The 22,052-nt window shown below is 46.1% G+C and overlaps 1 protein-coding gene across 4 annotated transcripts in view; it reads left to right on the forward strand.

The window, feature by feature from the left end:
- Positions 1–519: 519 nt before the first annotated feature.
- Positions 520–22,052, forward strand: part of MBNL2 (muscleblind like splicing regulator 2) — a 151,882-nt gene continuing 130,349 nt past the window's right edge. For all 4 annotated transcript variants that reach the window (XR_009516781.1, XM_059995746.1, XM_059995744.1 and 1 more), the window contains exon 1: positions 520–748. The gene's annotated coding sequence lies outside the window, so the exon portion shown is untranslated. The remainder of the gene's footprint in view (positions 749–22,052) is intronic.

Genomic DNA, 22,052 nt, shown 5'->3' on the forward strand with positions numbered 1-22,052 from the left:
CTGTGCGAGGGATATAAGCGTGTTTTGACTTTGACGATGCACTTGGGCTAACACATCCTTCCTCACTAATGGAAATCATATGCAAACGTTTTGTAAGGTATATTAATTTCCATGGCAGACATCGAATTGTTTTCCTTTTAAAAAAATATAATGCTTTGTCCAATGGGGTAACGACTTCAGTTTCATGTACAACCTGGATTTTTCCTAAATCAGCAGAGTTTTCTGTTTTCCAAAGTATCGACAATGCAGCCACAAGCTTTGGGCTGGCTGTCTTAAAGGGTGTTTTCCGGAGCTACCCCTCTCTCTGCTCTGCCAATTATGTGCCACTTTGTCTTAGTGCTCTGATTGCTTTCTTCTGAGAGGGAAATTCCTCTTTCATCAGTATGGATGCACTGTTTTCACACACTGCAAGTGCTGTGTTGCTGTGTCAGTCATCCTATTAGGGCCAGTTTCAGACGAGTAGGGCTGACGAACTTGCTGGGGATTGGCTGCTCACAGCTGGGAGGGATTTGTCGGAAGGAAGGGCTGCAGCTTACAGCAACAGAGTTTAGACTGTCTTTGCTTCATCATCTGAAGGCAAAATTTTCCAGATACGGCAGACGGCTCTCAGAGTACAATAAACAGGGAATGAGAACTATTTACATGGAAATTTCTTCCTCATGATGCAGCGGAGAAGCCTCGGCCGCTTGATTTTGCCAGATGTTCCTGGGGTTACTGTAAAAGGAAAGGAGAGGCAGAGCTAAACAAGGTAGGGAAATCATCCCCCCCTTCTTTTTTTTTTTTTTTTTTTCCTGAATGTTTAAAGAGTTTGCTGCAGTATGCTGCATTCCGTGTATGTTGCTTAGGGAAGCCAGGGAAACCGGATTCCACTAGTTCAAATGTAATACTTGCAGGGGGGACCCTGGAGTTTTACGTAACATTTTGATTCGAGAAAGAGAAATGGCAAAGCGTGAATCTCTGCTGCCTGTTTGGGGTGAGGCATAAAACGAGTTTTTATTCAAAGAATAGATCCATTGATTACTCAACAAAAACCATTCGAATTCTTGGGAGCATTGTTATTTTCTTGTTCTAGAAAATGTTCATACTGTCGTAGTTAGCTCCCGAATAAATAAAGTTTACGTCGATCCTGTGATTTGAAAACAGACTCGTAATTAAGAAAAAGAAAAAAAAAAAACTTCACGGTAAATAATTATCAATTGGACGTTTAGCCCAAAAAATACGTCTACTTATCGGAAATTAGGGACCTACCTAGCTCTACAATGCCACGGCTTTAACTGAGTTTCAAAAGCACATTTTTAACACGCCAGCAAGAGGTAGCTTTCTGACAAGTTTTTGATACTGTAGTTCGATGTTTACATTTCTTTTTCTGGCATGTCTGAGCCTTTGTTTCCAGCTTAAAAGTGGAACCATTATATTCAAAAGTAAAGCTGGGTTAATAATGCTTACTGCAATTATCTGATCTTTATGCATTTTTAATGAGAACACACAGCCAGCAGAATAATTTAATGAGGGCAGGCTAGCTTTTAAAGCTGTGTTTTCACTGGGCCGAACCATATCAACTTTCTAGCCGAGAAGCAGCAGTGAGAAATGATGGAGATTTATTTTTAACACACTTGGCCCAAGAGAAGGAAAGGATATATTTGTTAAAGAATTCTTTCTGCCCTTTTCCGTTTTAAATTTCTGCCAGGCATGAGGAAACTGTGCTTTTTTGTTAGGCCTCAGAAGCATATGTTTACAATAAATGTGTAACATTTTTAGAATAGTTAGCAAGCACTGAAGCAAAGAAAAAAAAAATCTGACTTGCGTAACCATCACCACCGTGAATGTTGTTCAAGAAACATCACTGGCCTTTGAAAAGACAAAGGTTAAGTGGAAAGATATTTGTTCATTGAGTAATATGTGCATTTTGAGGATAATAAAGTAAAAAGATAAAGAGGTTCCTATAACCTGTACATAAGATGAAGTTTCTTCAGCTAGCTTGCCTGTTTTGGAAGAAGCCGTAGAAGTACTCATTTAAATAAGGGCAATGCCACGTAGATTCTTCCAGACCCACTGTTTTTACTTTCAAGGAGAAGTGCAGGACACTAGCCCAGAACTTCTGACGTCATCTCCCAACTATTTCTGCTGTGTGTTTTTTATTCAAGCTCGTGGAGAGGAATATTTTTTTATGTCCTGGCTAGGAACGTTCTAACTGTCACTTGGCAGGTCTTGAGTTAGGTCTTCATATTCCCGTCCTTTCTAAACCCTAAACCGACCTCCAGCAGAAATAGGGCATCTTCTCCTACCTGCTTCCTCATGTCGGGCAGGTCAGGGCGGTTTTTCTGCAGGACCCTGGCTGTGCTGACTGGAAGCGGCAGGGAGTGGAGCACGGCTCTGCTTCTGGTCCCACTTCCCCTCAGTGCAGCCCAGCACTGCCCCCTGGGCAAACAGTCCCCGTGGCCCCATTCCTAGCTCCCCCAGAGCCACTTTTTAGGACCCAGGTTATGCCACCGAGTTCACGGCTGGTCGTGATGGTGGGAACAGCCGCTCTGATAGAAAGAGCACCGTGTCCTCGTGCAGATGGACCCAAGGAAGGGCAGTCCAGTACTGCAGGCTGTTCATCCCGTGTCACAAGTGGCAACCTTGGTCGTCGCGATCAGGGGATGGTTAGTTTTTAATAAGGAGGCTTTTCAGAAAGAATTTCCGTTAGAACAGCTTGGAGTTCTCGGGAGTTCCCAGTCCTTGTCTGCATCCTCTTCAGGACTGCTTGTGTTGTGTAGCCTCGAACAAGCACCCATCTCAATTTTTCTCTCTCTTAATAGAATTGAATACTTGCTACACTTTCCTTCATACGTCTAGCATTTTGAGAGGTCTTGACCTTGCATCCAAAAAACAAAAAAAAGTTTGTCTGTTGACACAGTGAACTAGTTAAAGTACAAAGGGATAAAACCTCCCTATTAACGAAACTGGTAAATGCTTTAGGGTGTTAAGATATATCGTCATATATACAGCACCCTTCAATCTACTTCATGTTCATGTACATTTTCTAGGGATATTTCTCCTTAGACCAACGCATGCAATTCCCAAGGAAATCAGAGCATTGCTGTGTGCATTTTCTCCGTTGGTCTTGTGCAATAGACTAGAAACTGTGCAAACCAGACCCTTCAGACTCAGGCCTTGCAGTGCCCGAAGCATTTTGTGCTTTTTTCTTTGACTTTGGTATTACATGTGTGCAAGTGCAGTGAATGAGAGAGAGAATGAGAGGAAAGGAGACAAATACGCTTGTGAAATCTACTGGTTGTGCAGCGTTACTGGTTAACAGCCTGCCTTCTCCCTGCTAGTTGTTTTAATTTGCTGTTGCTATGGTAAACACAAATCAATATCACATGGCCAGTCCCGCTCGGGGAGTGCCACAGAGATTCAAGATCAGGTACCCACGCTTCCAAGCAAGAATTGGGAGAAGCGGATTCAGATGTTGAGTTTGAGGAATTTCCTTATGGGAGACTGATAAGGTTCAGGCTTGCATGCGTTTTCTCTTCCTTTCTTCCTGCACTTTCCTACCGGTAACGAGAAAAGCTGGGTATTGTATGTCAACGAGACGTCAATAAGAAAAAAAAAAAAAATGGGAAGGCCTACTGATTTGTTTACATTTTCCAAGATGACAAAACATATTATCAACATAGAAGGAGGCTGGCCACGTGGCAAGTGGCAAAGGATTCTGATTAACGAAGAGGTGGGACAACTGCAGGACCTGTTGGTTGTGAAAACATAGTTTGGGGTCTTGAGTAGCTCCAGGTACAGCTGCACAGGAGAGCTGGTAGGTCAGAAACAGTTGTGACTGCCGTGTCAGGCAGAGAAAGCTGGCATCTCTGGGGAGCAGGTGGGCAGGGGGGCGAGGGGCGTTATGGAAAGATAGGGAGGTGTGAGGCATCAATGTCAGCCCGGAGCAAAGTCACGAGAAAGCTGTAGGTCCAAAGGCAGGCCAGGTGAGCACGGAAGCCCGGGGGTAGAGCAGCACAGGGGCAGGACACTTACCTCCTCTCATAAAACCTGCCTGAGGCCCGACCTGAAGGCCCAGCAAAGAAAGAGAGGAAGTGGCTGTGAAGAGAAGTAAAGATGTCATGTGCCCAGGCATACTTTCTGGAAGGAACCAGATGGGCACAGATGTCCCCTGCCGGGTGGAGCAAGGAACTTGGTACTTCATGCTTTGCTTTATTTCAGAAGAACGATGCAGGAAGACTTAGCTGGGCTTTGTAAATTAGTTGCAGTACTGTTTTTGACCTCCAGATTTTTACTCAGCTCAGTTGTTTTTTGGTTTTTGTTGTTTTGTTTTGTTTAATGTGCACAGACTGTTAGTTGCAGCTGTGATCATATTCATAGTAAGGGGCTCAAGGTGGCGTCATGGCTGGTCTGCATCAGGCCATGCCTCCAATTGCTTGGCCTCGTTGAGCTGAAGCTGGTCCCCGCTCTGTTGCTGAGAGTGAACATAGGTGTGAAAGGCGAGGCCATAGGGTTTCTTCTGTGATCCGGAGCCACAGTGCTGATGGATAAGTTTTCGGCTGGCCTGCTCCCCTCAATATGGCAGAAACGCTTGGTCATAGAAGTGGACCCACTGATTTACCTTAGTGCTCTGACAAAGACTGCATTGTCTCCGAGATCCTAGGTCGGTATATTCCATCAATCGGTCAACAAGTGTTTATTAAACACCTCTTGGCTCCCCTGGCTTTTGCCATTTGGTTAGAACAAGTCAATTACCTAATAGCTAACTTTGAGTATGTGCAAAATGTAGGACAGAAAGAAACAATGCGGAATTGTAAGTTTCAAAGACTTTCATAATAACTTTATTGGCTAACATTAATTTAACATTGTTAACCATCAAACATTAATTGTAGGTTTGAGACAGTTTTGGTGTTTGGGGGAGGTATAAGAGAAGGAATTTTGAGTTTTAACTCTGTAATTTCTTCACCTCTACTGTATTTCTCAGCATAATACTGTTTAAATAACATATAATGATGTACGATCAGCAACAGACGTATGAGAATGCTGCCTCCACAAATCCAAACTATGAGGCTGTGGAGAGCATTCCCCCCATCTCAGCAAGCTGAGAGACAGCCCCGAAATGACTGGGGAATATGGGTGCATCGTCCAAAAGGATCTTAGCCATCAATCAGCAAAAGGAAATCCTAGACCCTCTCCCACACTTCTGAGCCTCGGGGTGGCTGAGATCTCACCGTCCCCATCCCAGCAAGGAAACCTGATTCCTGACCCTGGAGGGTTAAGCTCCACCACCCACACACACACAACTCTTTTTTAAAAGCACAGTTACTTAAAAAAAAATCTATTTCCCTTTTTAAACACAAAGTTTTTGTTTTGCTTTGTTTTTCACCCTGACATCAAAATTAATGTGTGTTCTCTGGGCACAGACAAGCCACAAGTTTGGGAAGAGCTGGGAGAGGAGACTGAGGGTGTAAGGGAGCCTCAAGAATTCTTTTCAGCGATGGGTCCTGGCAGGCAGATGGGCAGGTTCTAAGGTCTAGGAGCATCGAGGCGAGCTGGTTGCCAGAGAAGAGCTCTGGGGGAGTGAGCCATCTCAGAAGACAGCAGAAGGAGGCAGGAGGCATGGAAGATGCTGCAGGTCCCTGGGCCTGAGCAGTTTGCAATCCACACTAGCTGGGGCACAAGACACTCACAAACAAGATAAGAGCAGCTCAGCACACAAATGCCATCAGAAGGATAATTAGCATATGTATAGTTCTGTACCCTCTACAGAGGGCTTTCACAGACTTTATCTCAATTAACAGTTCAAACAGTGGGTTAAAAACTGGGAGCCTAAGATTAGAGCATGCCTGTGAGGATGTACTAGGTAAAGCTTCCGGCGGAGATGAGTTATAAACCGGATTTTAAAAACTTTTATTCATTGATTTTTTTCAGTGTTGGATTTGAATTTAGAAAACCAGGAGACACAAGTGCTCCAGGTTACAAGTATGCGTGTCACCTTCTCCTGTCCCCAGATGCTTTCTTGGACAACTACACTTCAAAACTAGTACAGGAGGCAGTCCGGATGTGGCAGCAGAGCAGGAGAGGTTGGCTGGCTTCGCTTTCCCAGCTCTGACTGCTCAGAAGTCATTAGGAGACAAAACCTACACTAGTTTCATGCCCCAACCCAGGCACACAGTGGCAACGTGAGTCTGGCTATGACTGGCAAGGAGGTGCTTCTAGAACATAACATTCATAAATGGTTGTAAAAGGCTCACAGGTCAGGGAAAAACCATAGTCAACAATGAACCCAAAATTCAAAGTAGTCCATTTGCCCATGAGAGCACCTCACTGAGTTCTCTTAAGCCTGTTAAAGGGGTTAGGGCAGAAATTAATATTTTAGTGGCATGTGTTATAAGCTAGGTGCTTAACACACATATCTTGTGTATTTCGAACCTTAAAAGGACTTCATGAAGTTAATGTTTTCCCCGCAAAGTTAACGCTGGCCAATAGAAGTTCTGAAAGTTTCCGGAACACACCCGTGATCCCACAGCTGGTATCTGGCAGAGCCAGGATTTAAACTCAGGCCCGATCATACCTCCAACTCCTATAGGGAGGCAGCACCATGTTTTCAGCTGAGCAAATAAAATAGAGGAAATAAAAATAATTTATTTGCAGAAAGAAAGCTCAAGGTGAAGGTAGGAGGCCGATTCTTTTAGAAATCTCCGATGTGCTTTATAGAGTTTACATTATGATACATAAATACTGAATGTAATAACACTAGCATCTTACTTCATATATCATTTCCGTTTTTATGCTTATCGTCTCTTTTAATGGCCACAAAGCCCCCTATGTGTCCCCATCTGATAAATTAAATAAAAACCCAATTTGAATGAGGTTAAGCAATGGGTTAAAAATCTCGCTAGCCAAACAGCGGAAAAGCTGGTCCTCAAAACTGTGGGAATCTGTGCATATGATATTCAATGAGATCAAGCAGTCTTTAAATGAAATGACGCTGCAGCCTGACTTGGAGTTTTCTTGCAATGGACGTTGCATACTGGACTAGAGCTCAACCCAAGCAATTTTGGGAAGACAGTATGTTTTTGATTAAGATATTGAATTACTTTTTAAAAATCTATCTATTTCGGGCATCCTAGATACGAGCTTCACCTAATCAACTTAAAAGTATTGGTGAAGTATATATTATGTCAGTGATTTACTGCTTGTAGTTTTCAGTGCTCTGGGAGTTCAGGAAAGTGGAACTCCTTTTGGGTTGGAGTACTAGATAAGGCTTCGAAGAGGAAGAGATACTTCCTCTAGCTCTCTATGGATGTACTGTCTCTAGATCAGTGTTTCTACAATGGGATGTTTACACCCCAAGCCTAGGGCAAGGCCATCATCTCCGTGAGGAAAGGAAATAGTTGAAATTACATCTTATATGTTATTTAACCCGTCCTTTAAAAATGTCACGTTTCACATGTGTGATAATGTATGTAGCATATTGTTATGCAAGTATAACATTTATAAATAAGTAACTAATCTTATAATGGTTGTTCCTGCATGAAAGTATTTTTCTGATGGGGATATATGATCTAAAAAGTTTGGAGAGGACAATAGTCAAAAATAGAGGAAGGAAGATTATCTCTAGAAGGGAGGAACAGCATGATGTAATGTAGAGGCCAGTGTGGAACTTTGAAGAATAGGGATTAAATGCTGGAAAAGAAGCATTTTTTCAGTGTGGAAATAAGTTTAGACAGAGTGGGGGAGTGTGAATATGGGAGAACTAAAGAGCTATGTGGAAGAGTTTAACTTGTTACCTACAGCATCACGTCTAATGCTTTATAAGGATTGAATTGAACTTGTGAGATCAGGTTAGAGGTTAGAAAATTTGTAACAAGTGAGGCCACTGGCCGGAAAACTTTTGCAATATTTCAGGCACCGTGTGGGAAGGAGTTGGCTTAGAATGGCCGAATGAGGATGGAGGAGATAAGAGCAAATCTAAAAGATGTCTTGAAGGAAAAATAATAGAGGCTAGTGAGAGCTCAGAAGAGCCAAAGTGACACTGGAGTTTCTAGCAGGAGAAATATCTGTGGGACCCTAACAGAAAATAGGGGTAGATGGAAAAAGGGGCCCATCATGGGAATGGGGTCAGGGGAGGGAGGGAGGATGAGTTTTGAGTTTTGAGTCCTGGTAATGGTGTTTTAGCTAACGATGGGTCATCAAAGTGGGTCATCCATAGACATCTGACAACATGAAATGGAGAACAGCTTAGGCACCAGGCTGCAAATGTAAACTGAGACACACCTGTGTTGAAGCCATTGTTGAGGCCAGGAGTGCTTACTGCCTCCAAGAAGAAGGGAACATAAATGGAGATGGGGAGATGACCAAGGATGAGCCTTAGGGAAGACTGCCCGGGCCCAGAGAGAATAAGAGCTAGCAAGGAATCAGGAAAACGAAAACCCACAAAGGAGCAAAACTGTCAATCAAAAAATACGTAACCAAGACTGTTGCGCACCATACCACGGCCTCCACGGCTCCTGTGCTGCATCGTTCTGCCGGGGCTTACCCTCTCTGACATGAGTGCTCAGCCCGTGGTCCTCGTGGAGGCCAATATCAACTCAATGCCATGGTGAGAGCCACAGAGTATCGGCGGATAAGGAGAACTTCCTACCTGGATCTTTCATGTAGATACAGATATAGATATTTGACTCTTTAAAAAGTAACTCTTCACTAATAACCAAAAGAAAGCATTTAAAACCAACAATAATTGTTGATCAAGATGTATGCATCTGTATCTCAAAATATACATTTTGAGGGTATAAGCGGTTAGGACAGTCATTCCAGAGTGATTGGAGATCTTGCTGTTGTCAGAGACCTAGGAACAGGCCTTTGACCTGTTGTCAAAGACCTAGGGTTCGTTCATTGCTGGCTCTAGCAGGCGTCAGCTGAACCCAGCTGTAAGGACTACTCTGAAGGAAATGAGAAAGTACCCTCATGCCTACAGTGAGCAAGCCAGAACGGCACTCCTCACACTTTCGTGTGCACAGCAGACCACTGGGGATCGAATTCAAACTGTAGGGTCTTGACTCAGTAGATGAGGAGCGGGGTCCGAGATTCTGCATTCCTCCGGGATGAAGATGATGCTTGTTGCTTGCCCTGGAGGCTTTGCTGGCGTGAACGTAGACGGCGGTGGGCCTCCGGGTCTGAGATGATTCTAAAGGAGGCTCTGTGGGGCTGAGGGCCAGGACCGGCTTCCTCCATCCAGGAGGCCTTTCCAGGCTTCCCGGGCCCAAGAGTGGAGCAGAGGTCGAGCCGACTTATCCTGCAAGCCTTGCACCGAAGCTGCTGTGGTGGAGGCCACGAAGGTGAGCCTTCCAGCAGTTTCCAGCAGCTCCGTGGCCACAGCAGCAGGTCTGTGGATGGCGCCCCGTGCCCGCAATGGCCGTTTTCTCTGCGGACACAGACTCTCACCAATTCCCAAAAAGATTTGCTCACTGCCTCCAGGGAAGGCTAGTGTGTCTGTTTCCACGTCTGCTCCAGAGATATCTTTTCCTACCAAATATATGTGTTCAAAATCGGCCATAGACTTTTCCCTCCAGACAGTGGTCGGAGCTGGAGCCTGTGAGTCTGACAGCCTCAGCGGGTTACTTCGGGGAACTCTGACAAACCCAGCATTTCCCTTAGGATGCTCTCATTCTCCCCTCATTCCCTCCAAAGAATAGGAAGAGTGTAGAGGAAGTGTTATGTGCAATTAAAATCACATTTGTTTAAACATGCTAGTTTTAAAGTCTCATGCTATGAGTGAAGACGTTAAGAGAAACGACAGCTGTCGCAGGTGGTGGCTTCAGTGAAACTGTGGACAGTCTTACATCTTGTTTCATGTCCGTCTGCCTTCCCTGCCCTCGAGAACTTCATTTTTCTGTATGTCCAGCATGTGGCCCCCTCTCTCCTAGAACCAGGGGTCCCGCTAACCGGATTTAGAGAAAGTCTTCCCTGCCCAGATGCCCTTTTAGCCCACACACAAGACGACCGGTATTTTGATGCATTTTTAATTTACCAATAACCTTTTAGGACTGAAAGGAAACAAGTATTTATTGAGTGTCTACTATATGCCAAGCCCTCTGCTGAGAGCTTTATGTACATCAACTCAGTTAAACCTTTCTACAAAGAAAATAAAGTCCCAGGAGTCTGAGTTCCTTGCCAAGGTCACACATGAACAAGTGACACAGAGCAGGGGGTGAAACTCCAGTTAGCAGGTCTCCGAACACCCAGACCTTTTCCAACGGTGCTTACTTGGGGGTAGCAAAAAAAGGGGTTTGCTTCGGGAAAACTTCTCTCTCATTTGCACGTACTGTTAGCAGAATTCACTAAACAGTTAAATAGAACACAAACAAGCAATTCCTGGCAGCCTGGGCAGGCATGAGTTCAGTTTTAGCCGTGAGTTCCTCCTCACAAAGGGACCTGGGAAATCTCCAGGGACAGCTAGAGCATCATCTTCATTATTTGTTGTGATTAGTGGGCCTTTTCCTTACTCCTGAATCTCCTCTGTGTCTGTGTGCGTGTGTCTGTGTGTGTGTGTGTCCAGGTGCGCAGGAAGATGCTTAAAGAAAGATCTCGTCCGAGGTGCCTTCTAGATACTTTCAATTGATAACACGCTCATTATCAGCTGTGAGGCCTGTGTGAAAGTGAGATGCTCTGTGTGGCTGTGGTTTGCTACCCTCTAGGAGGACTTAGAAATCCCCTTTCCTTGCCATCGACTTCCCTGTTCTCATGCAGGGCTGTTTACACTCACGCGTGTCACCCGTTCTCTGGTGGGGGCACGTGTTCCACCTCTCGGGCTGCATCTCCTGGCCATCGTGGCACTGCAGGCTCTCCTTCTCCCTTACTCTGCTGGCTCCTGAGCTGACCCATGACCTCTCTCCCCGGGTTCTCTTCTCTCTGCCAAGGCTGTACCTGGCACCCCTCCTAAATGGCACACAGATGCCCCATGTCTCTGGGGTTCTAGTCACACCCGACTCTTAGCTGGTAGAAAGGACTCTTTATTTGCCCCTGAGGAAGCCCATCACTTGAACCCTGAAGTATCAGCTTCCTGGCATCCACCACAAAGACCATCCCCTCAGGAAACAAAACAAACCCTATCTCCAGAGTTTCCCTGTTTCTTTTCTTCAAAGTTCCCTATTGCAGCTAAGCTGCAATTAAGAGGCAGGCTCAAAGGGACTCAGCTGCCTCTGGGCTGCCGGGACCCAGCAGAGCTTTGGCCTTTTTAACTCTTTGCTTCCTGTGACCTGCTGCGCGTCTCTGCTCCTCTGGGTGCTCAGGTATCAGGAGGGTGAGCTGTGGGGAGACATCGGGGTCGGCAGAGGAGCTTTGCCCACCCCACCAGATTCTGATCGCCCCTCCGAGAGCCACCCAACTGACGAAACCCACAAGTGTGCGATGAAAAGCAGAAGGGAATCCCAAGATGGAAGGAATTGGCGGGACTAGCTGGCACAATTCGCGTCTACCCTCTGCCACGGTCCTGCCAAGCAGACTCTAACAGGGGTTCATCCGTCTCTATGTGCCGGCCAGTCACGACCCCACGATGCAAGCAAACCATAGCGCTTTGTTATGAAATTCTTCCCTGTGCTGAAACGACATGTGACTCCCCATGACCTTCAGTGCTCAGCCCTCGTTCAGGCCTTTGCATTGACCCTAAGCAAGTCAACTGCCCCTTCGGCAGACGAGCCCCTTCACATATTTAAAGACAGCAAACAAGCTTCCTCTGATAGGAGCAGCGGGCATTGCCTGTTGTTTTCGGGAAAGAGTACTTTATTTATGCAACCGAAGATACACAGTTTTTCTGGCAGCTTTGTTGCATTGCTGACCCATATTGGTATTGTACTTGAACCTTGAACCAGCTGTGGTAGAGAAGGGGGTGGGGCTCTCCATTTTCCCTCAGCTCTGTTCAGGCCTGAGCACAGTGGGGAAAAGGTGATGGATGGAGGTGAAGCGGGGGAGGGACAGACAGCTTCCCCAACTGCACGGAAGGGTTGAAAATTGTCTTCCGTTCCAACAATAGGCTCTAGGCACCTCTGGAAATGCCTGGCAAGTTCCTGGGCATTGACTTGCAAAACCACCCATAGATAGATAGATAGATAGATAGATGGATAGATAGATGGGAGATAGATAAGAAATAGATAACTGTATAGATATAGATTAATATATATGTATCTATATAATACACTCAGATAGAGATTAATAAAGATACACCTATAGATAGATTTAGATTACTGTATAAATAGATGGTTATAGATACAGATTAATATTTATATATACAGATAGAGGTAGGTAAAGATATAGATAAATGTATACACAAATAGATAGCTATATAGATTAGTATATATACACAGATGTAGATTGATTGATAGATGATAGAAAGACAGATCAATGATACTGTTCACACAACTTGAATACCCCGTTAAGGCACTTTCAGAGGTGAAGTACGCGTTTTGGGTTTCCTTTTGTTTTGTTGCGTTTGTCTTCTGGCACGACAGAAGGGCAATCGTTTTAGCAGTAGCTCTGAGTCTTCCAGAGTTTCTCTGCGGCTCTCAGCACAGTCCTCAGCAGCTTAGAGACACACTCTGCCATCAGGAGATGCCAAGGTCACCGAAGGAACTAATTAATCCCAGCTCCAGTCTACAGCAGGCTGCACTAACCTGCCCTCCTTCCTCTGAGTGGGAGAAAGAAACCAGGAAGGATTTTCTCCCTCAGCTCTGCCCGGGCCTACTCAGGGCCTCCCTGAACAAACAAAGGGAGGCAGGGAAGGCTGGTAAACCATTTCCCGACTAACTGGCCAGGTTTCATCTAGAGAAAGCCTGTTCTAAGGCTTTAAAACTTGAGATAAGCCCTCCAGTTTTTCTTAGGAAAATTCCCAGGTTAATAATTAACCTGAAGGTCCCCAGGCCCCCCTACTCTATCACAACACTGCCTTTTTTTTTTTCTTTACTGCTAGTTTCACTAATGTCCTCTAAACCCAGCCAGCACTCTTCGCCTTGTTGAAAATTTGCCTTTTTAATTAAACCTACAAATTTTCCAGCTGACCACTAGGGAGCAAGAAACTTTTTCCCCCTCAGGGTAAAACTGATGTCATATAACCCAGACCACACTAAATAATTGATCAGAAAAAATAATTGAGAGGAGTGATGATTTGGGGAAACAATGCCGAGCTGACAACCCAAGAGGTGAAGTTGGAGATGGTTGCGGTTCAAACATTGTGGATCCCCGAGTTAATAATCGTCCCCTTAGCCAGATACATGCTGCGTCCTGAGTTAATTGTTCTGCGGCTGTGGATTTTTTTTTTTTTTTTTTTTTTTTTTTTTTTTTTTTTGCGGTACGCGGGCCTCTCACTGTTGTGGCCTCTCCCGTTGCGGAGCACAGGCTCCGGACGCGCAGGCTTAGCGGCCATGGCTCACGCACCCAGCCGCTCCGCGGCATGTGGGATCTTCCCGGACCGGGGCACGAACCCGTGTCCCCTGCATTGGCAGGCGGACTCTCAACCACTGCGCCACCGGGGAAGCCCACGGCTGTGGGTTTTTATTTGACGTTCTGATCCCTTCCTTCCAGCTTGAGAATGAGTGCGGAAAGTAACAGTGAAGCTCAGACAGGGCCTGCGTGTTTTGTCAGGTCAGCAGTCCGGGGTCAGTGCCGCCGCGTTTTAGCCCCTGGTCCTCAGTGGGTGCCCCCCCCGCCCCGACCCACCGCAGCTGCTACAGCAGGATGGGCATCGGTCTGGAGTTAGTTTCACCTTACAGTTTGGCAAGACCAGCAAATCCTGGAGTTAGGGTTGTGACACTCTCCATCTTGCTCTCTGGTTCAAAACCGAAAAAAAGAAAAAAGAAATCAAAACCATATGTTCAGTACGGTATCAGGCTTCTACTGAACACTGTGCTATGAAATAATAGTCAGAGACCTAGCCCCATATCCGGAGGCTTGGGAAGAAGGAGCCGGCCTGCTCCAGCCAAGCTGAGGCAGGTAGGGAAGGGCGATTCCGTTTGCTTCCTTTCTCAAAATGGCATGTCGCTGGAATGCTTCCAGCTTCTAATGGGGAAAGCAGAGCGAGGCTGCGTTTACTGACTTATTTCCCTCCTTCACATCTCCCTTCTTCCCCTCACATCTTCAGGATGGAAAATTAGAAACACTTTTCTCCTACACACAAAACTACTCCCTCACACACACTTTTTTTTTTTTTTCCGCTTTGAAATAGCAGTTGCTGCCAGAAAAGTCTTCTCAAAACACACACGCTGTCCTGGCCAGAACAAAGGGTTAACTTCAACTGGAGCCAGCTGGTTAGACGTAGTGGCTAGCTAAGGAGAGGGCTCACCCTTTGCGGAAAGGGAGGTTATGACCCAGAGAGACGCCGGAGGGGCAGCCAGGGTCCTGCTAAGACGTGACCTCTCCGTCTGGGTGTGGGTTACCCACTGTGTTCGCTTGGTGGAATCCAGCGAGCTGGACACTTAGGATAAGGGGCTAGGTCTTTTAGTCTTTCCTGCCTGTAAGAAAAAATGTTTAAATGTAGCTGGCCGCCGGGTACTGCCTGTTATCAGATAAACGAAGAACGAGTCAGAAGGTACCCCTGTTTCCGTCTTTTATTTCCACTCACGTCTCCCCACCTTATCTGTTTCTCTCCTAAACTTCCGGGCTTCCGAAGTGGGGCTCCATTCCCACTAATAACAGGAACCATGAAGCCCTATAACGTCCTGCCCCCGGGCCAGTGGAAGTTAACGCTTCAAATGCAAACTTGAAAGGAAGTCATCGGTGTTAAATAATAATGATGATGGTAATCATGATAGTAATAATAAGGCCACTTGGTCATGGTGTACAAACCATCTACTTTTCTCTCCCTGTTGTTATGTTTTACAAACACATGAAAGTTTTGCTTAAAAGGTTTTGGGGTTCTTTTTTATCCTATTCGGCAGTCAAGACTAGTGGGAGGAAGGGACACCCTGGAGACCACAGATGAGAGTGCCCTTTGCCCTTTCGGGGGACTGCAGGTCTCAAAAGATAAATAAGGGTGGCTGAGGATGGCCAGAAGCCACAGCTTGCGCGTTGTTGACATGGATTGAATCCTGGCCTCCCCCGCTTAGGATGAACGAAAGTTACCAAGACACTTGGGACTTTGATCTCCTGGCTGGCAAAAAGCAAGATCATCGTGACACGTCTCGGGATTTTTGTGATGATTTGGTGAAACAAGGTACCGGAAGTGCCCTGCACACTGTGAAAGCCCCAGTGTCCGTGGGAGAGACAGAATCATTGTTAATTTTATCTTCACCTGCTTGGCCAGAGCAAATGTGTTCTACTTAGTGAAGTTTTCTTGGCTACAGAAAAGTTTGCGGAGAAAAAGAATGCTGTGTGAAAGGTCACGGTCTTCAGTTTTCCTCATTTCCTTTTTCTCATGGAATTTATGCTCTAGAATAACAGATAAAATGTACAAATAAATCGCCCTGGTGAAGGTAATCCGTGCCACAAGGGGGGTGTAAGGTGTCTTTGCAGAAGGTTAACTGCTGTGCAGGTGAGGCAAGGAGGGCTTCCTGGAAGATACAGCCTCTGACCCAGCGTGTGAAGGCCAGGCAGGACCACGGTGCATGCACTTGGGGGCACCCGTGCAGGTGTCCGCGGAGCAGGGGGCAGAGTCTAGGGAGTACTCTCAGGGGCAGAGCTAAAATGCTGGGAGGACCCTGAATGCCAAGCTATAGGTTTTGAACTCTATTCAGAGTGCAGCAGAGAGCCACCAAATGTTTGTGAGCAGATGAGTGATGGCGTCAGACACTACCTGAGGGAGATAATTCTGTGAGCGCAGTTTAGAGCCGAGAACCACAGGCACCCAGGAGTCACGGAGGCGTGAGCTGGAATAGTGGCGACGCAACGTCGCAGGAGGCGATGCAACGTCGCAGGAGGCAATGCACCGGTACAGCGGCAGCGTCCTAAGATCGTGGGCAGGACTTGTGGAAGCCGAGGGAAAAGGGGGGAGTCCATGAAGTGAGGTTGCAGGAACATTCATGATGCCAATGACAGAAGCTCCCCAGAAGGCGTGGGGGAGGGAATCAGATTGGTTCCGGTCATCAGAAGCTTGAAGTGAAGTTGGAACGTCCTCGTGGAAGTGTGGGTCGTGGCTTCCGTGGAGTGCAGAGCTCAATGTACATTTGGGATGCATCCACAGAGGAGCGGTATCTGCACCCACAAAAGGCGTTGAGATCCCTAAGGAAGCGAGTGTGATCTAGAAGACGGTAGATGGCACAGGCTTGGGGAAGGTTTACGTTTAACGGGATTTCCTAGGCACACTCCCGCTGGCAAAGAAATCCAGCGTCAAGAGCATTTCAGAGGGCAGGTGCTCCTTGGAACAGGTGTGTGGGCCTCAGGGTGTCTCCCTTTGCCTTTGGGTCTGTGAGAAGAGATCAGTCTATTCACTCCAGTAAGTCCCCTACATACGAACGAGCTCCGCTCTGAGAGCACATTTGTTAAGTCCAACAAAGTTAGCCTGGGTACCCAACTAACACGATTGGCTATATAGTACTGTACTGTAACAGGTTTATAATACTTTTCACACAAATAATACATAAAAAACAAACAAACACAAAAAAATAAAACATTTAAAATCTTACAGTACAGCACCTTGAAAAGTGCAGTAGTATGGTACAACAATTGGGGTACAAGGGCTGGCATCGAGGGAACAGGCAAGAAGAGTTACTGACTGGAGGAGGGAGAGGAGGGGGGAGACGGTAGAGCTGAAGGATCGTCAGCAACAGGAGACGGAGGGCGAGCTGCGATGTCGCTCACGCCTGACGCTGACGGCACACACGTTCGCATCTTTGAAAGTTCGCAACTTGAAGGTTCGTGTGTAGGGGACTTACTACGTCCTAGAAATAACACCGATCAATGGTACAGTATGAATGTGTTTTGAATTACGGTTTCCTAAAACCAGGTGATAATGGAAAATAATGCCAGAGAGTGGTGACTGGGCAGCTGAACAGCCAGGTACCGGGAGAGTGGAAAGCCGAAATCTTCAGGGAGGGGTGTGGAGTATTTAGAGCAATCAAAGGAGAGGAAGTAAGTGGAGGAGAAGCAGGGTTAAGATAAGACTGTGTAGGTTTGTCGGAAGGTGGGCTGGGCTGGCTGTTGGCACCTGGTGCTGCTTGAAGCCCGAGGAGGCTGCAGGGGGATAGATGGGCTGAGACCACCAGGGAGAAATCATTTGTGAAAATCTGTAGGGAACAGGTCTGATTCTGCTGTAAAAGGAAGGGGGGGAAACGTCAGACATATTTGAAGGAAGGTGTAAGTTGAGGTCTAAATGCTTCCCAGGGAGACTCCGAGAGGCCTTTGCCGTGAAATGAATCCTGCTCTATTCAAAATAACCATCGTGGGGTGAGGCCAATATACTGCATTGATCTGCAATTATTAATTAAAGATGAGCTTTGCGTTACTGCAGGCTTAACTAAAATGCAGTGACTGCCACTTCTTTCTAAAGTGCTGCACCAATGTTATTCAGTTGTTGCTTTGTTATTTACTCATTCTCCTTAGCTTTTTCCTTCATCTCACTGGGTTCAGCAAAAAGACAATCCGTGGGCCTAGCACTCTTTTCTGAAGTAACAATCTGTCAATAGAGATATCACATGTGGAATATCTTTAAAGCCCCTTATTTTAGTAATCCTTGTGCAATTTAAACTTGAACCAATGTCTGGTAAGAAGTAGGTGTTCGATAAATGTTTATGGGACACGATTGAATGATTAAAATATTTTATAATCGAGGCAGGCCTTCTAGAGATGATTATTAGCCACGAGTCATAGTTACAGAAATACACAGTCCATCATCCACCCAAATACACCCAGAAGTTTCTATCACAGACACAGAGAGAATGCATTTCCCCCCAGAGATTGTGCACGTTTGTATGAAGTTGTCGTTTAGTACTGGAGAGGGGCCAGCTAAACCTTGACCCCTTCAGCTAGGGCTCTTTTTTCACTGAAACTTCACAGAAGAAGTTTTGCTGATGAAGACAACGGGCAGAGAGAGACGAAGGGTGAAATGTATCAACTGGGGAGTTATCCCGAGTGCCCTGACTTTGCAAATACGTTTTAGTTGCTTAGCTGCTGTAGGACAGATACTTCTGATTATGCTTAGCTGCACAAAACGTACAGCACATCTCACAAAATGGATTTGGCCTATTTATTCGCGCTTGGGGGCCACTTGAAAACTAAGGAAAAGAGAAACATGCCCACAGTCCAGGCCACAATGAGCTCTTGTAGCCACTGGGACAAGGTCGTACGTCTGCACTACATTCGCTGCCCCACCCAACTCTAACCTCAGGAGAAGAAAGAAGTTGTGTTTTCTTTCTGAACCCATTTCAAAAGCCCTTTCCAGTTACTCCAAACCCTGGTTTCATTGGCTGCACAAACTCTTGGGAAGCTTGTTAAAAAAAATAAAACAGATGACAGATTCCTAGGCCTCGGCCTCTGAGGTTCTGACCTGGGACGTCTGGGGCAGGGCCCGGTAATCTGCATTTATTGTAAAACCACAGAGTGATTTGAACACAAATGACTGACAGACCTCCTGGCACAGAGGTTAAGAGACAATTCAAACCCTGCATTCAGATTACGGCGGGACCACAGACTAGATGCGCAACTTCAAGCAAATTACAAAATGTATTTGAATCTCAGCTTTCTCGTCTTTAAAATGAGGGTAGTAATACGTCTTGGGGTGGCGGTTAGGATTGCATGAGATTACCCATATAAAGAACTTTCCCTACGGCACAGAATAAACACTCAATACAGAATATTTGGGTATCGTTCTCTGGGTGAACGTGAAGCTACTGAGGACTAATCTCCAATTAATGCTACGTAACCTCTAGACAATTCCAGAAAGGGTAGGGGCTTCACCAGGACTATTTCTGCAATTTCTTAGAGTCTTGCTATCACTCACAGACTGCACTGTTTTCTCAGTAAAATTCAAGAAGCCTTTATAGTTTACAAAATAATGCTATACCGGACTTTGGGGAAGGCTTATATTTGGTAAGGATGGTGAGACACTGGAGCATGTTACCCTGGACTGAAGGAATGCTGTTGCTTTTGAAAACAGGAGGACTGAGCCACTTTCAAGAAGTTTCATGCAGCGTGTGTGTGAAAGTGGAGCCCTTAGCCCAGCTCTGTGATTGCCCGTGCCTTGAGCTGTTTTGGCAAAGATAAAGTTGATTCTGTCCCCACTTAGGCTGCTTTTAGGTCATTGAAGTAGATGGTAACTGGCTCACGTGGAGACTAAATTCCTGAACTTAAACTTTTGGAAATGAATGAATGAATGAATGAATGAATTTCCTCTGAGGCCCGGTTACACTCCTGACATCTGCCAGTCCATTCTGGCCCTTTGGTCCCTGAGGAAAGGTTGACTCTTTGTTGCTTAGGGAATAAATAAGCAAGGACTGCTCCAAGGTGTTTCCTGCAACCATGTGCTCCTTCCTTCCTGGATGTAGTAACCCAGTTGCCTGTGTTGCAAGGCTCAATGTCACGTGTCCTTTTTTTTTTCCCACTTAGAAGCCATCAACAGCAGAAGTATTTTCACAAGTTAGATGCTTGCTGGTGCTCTAGGTCATGAGATCTGGGTCACACACAAACAGGAGGAAAGAAGTGTGGTACAGAGTCCATTTGATCGACACACAGGGAGAAATAACAGAAAAGTGAAAAAGAAATTCAAACACAGGAATTGGAGTGCAAAGAGAATTTTATGATACTCTGGGATAGAAAAGGCTTAGCTTCAGCTCGGTATATCTGCAAATCTTCAAATTCATTGTGAATCATTTTCAAAAGACTCATTCCCTCCATTCAGAATGTACTGATTAAAACCCAACTGTGTGCCTGTCCGCAGATGCTATAGAAAGCAAGCAAAACGAGGAGGATTGGTAGCTAGCAATTGCACTGAGGTGTTAAGACATACACGCGCATGCCTATCTTGAAAATACATGCACACGCGCGCGCGCGCACAATGGAGAACCCTAACTGTAACTCTGTTTGGATTAAGGGCCCCAGGCACTTAACTGCTTAATCTAAGGCAGGAGGGAGGGAAAGGCCATTAGAGTTAAACCAGTTAGGCCTGACTCCAACTGGAGTGGCTCCTGAGTCGAGAAGGATGCCTGGATTTAGATAATTTCGAAGGAGAACGGAACACATCCCATATCAAAGGCAACCATTTAAACAAAAGCCAATAGGAGGAAATGAGCTCTTATTGTGCACACACACGGGGCTCCACAGAAAGGAAACTGCCTGATTCAGGACACTTCCGATGCCTGCTGGAGCTACCAGGAAAGGCCTGCGTTCCCACAACCTGGAGAAGGTGTGTCTTTCTCTACCCAGGGTTGGCTGCAGTGAAATGGGTAGGACTTTGGCAAAACCACCCACTTTCCTGGACCTCCAGAGACTTCGATTACGAAAAGTATCCTTGGAAACCTAAAAGGCATTTTCTTATGGTCCTCCTTGTGCTTTGGGGTGTTTGGAGATAGGAAAGAGCGGGGAGCAGGCACGTAGGTAAAGTTCCTTCATTCTTCAGGGTCCATCAGCCAACTGAGACATAGCCTGTGCCCTGCGGGGCCACCTCTCTACAGGGCCCTTGTTGGCTCCCTGGGGTGGGTCAGGCCAACCAGGATGAGGCCCCTTGATCAGCTCAGGGGGATATTACATCCACGCCCCTCAGTTAGACAATAGTAACATCAACAGGCTTGCTTCCTGCCGTCTTCTACCCAAAAACACAATCCTGACCGTGAGCTTTTGATTTTGCAGGATACAGCCTGGTGCCTGGCCTGGTGCTTGTGCCGGACCCCGCGGGGAACATAGAAATGTATATGACATTCCCAGTTCCCAAGGACTTTAAGGTCTAGAAGAGGATCATTCATTCCAGTAAACATAATAAGAAATAGGAATTTCCCTGGTCCCTGGAGCCCCTGGGGTGGGGCACCTAAGTGTTGTTAAAAAAGCACAGAATAGCAGAACTTGTTTTTTTTTTCACCTTTGTGTTATTTGATTGACAGCTCGAGTACAGTTAAGCTTGGGTCTGTGGGGATGCTACTATAAGTGGCATGTATTATGGAGTCATTTTCCACTGACGTCATCTTCTGAAAGGGTGCTGGTGGAAGGAGAAATGAGAGAAGACTGAGTCTCCTTAGTCTAACACTAAGGGCTCCACACCCAACACACGGCCTGGCCCCCTCCCCCTGCCTGAGTGGATGCGCTCCTGTGGTGGAGTCTCCATCCGTTTCCACCTCGATCCCCAGAGCTTAGGCGCAAGCTCAGAGTGTCACCACCCCAATCCTTCTGTCCTCCATCCTCCCCCACGTGACTGTCTGCAGCAGTGGCCAGTAGCAGGCGTGGACAGTGGATGGAGGAGAGAAAGTTGATCACAAGACAGTGCTCCTTGAACACATCAAGTTTCACTGCAGCTTAGGTAAATTGATTTTCAGTTCACTCTGGAGGATGGAAAATTAAGGCCCTTAAATTTTCTTAGGAACTGCTCTTGGATCATTTATTTATTTGGTCAATCCGTCAACAGACCCTAGGCGAGTACCCAGACGCCGTTCTGGGTGCTGAGCTAGAAACAGGGGTTAGCCTGGCACCTGGGCTCAGCTGGCTCACGTTCAAGCCAGACTCAACAACAACAAGGTCAACTTCAAGGACATGAGAGGGGGTCACAGTGGTCAGGGAGAGTGAGAGTGGCTCTCTGGGGCAGTGGGGATGGGGGACAGGGTAGGGAATGACTTTCCAAGAAGGGACATTTGATCGGGGACCTTGTAGGATGCACCCAATGACAGCCAGCAAGGAAAGGGGAGAAGGCTGTCACAGTCTCCTAATTAGCACGCACCTTCTAATTAGTGGCTTCTGGGGCTTATCAAGTCTTGTCTATAAGCTACAACTACTAGGCAGTTCGATTTTTTTTTTTTTTTTTTGCCTCTTTCCTCCTACCCTTCAAGGGAAAAACACATGAATTAAGAGTTAATATGGCAGCAGATAGCATGATGCAGATGCACAAAAACAAGACTATTTTATTCAGCATGGATAGGGCTAGATATTTAGGGAGATTTTTGTCCTCC

The sequence above is a fragment of the Delphinus delphis genome, chromosome 18 (assembly GCF_949987515.2).
Source record: "Delphinus delphis chromosome 18, mDelDel1.2, whole genome shotgun sequence".
Lineage (NCBI taxonomy): Eukaryota > Metazoa > Chordata > Mammalia > Artiodactyla > Delphinidae > Delphinus > Delphinus delphis.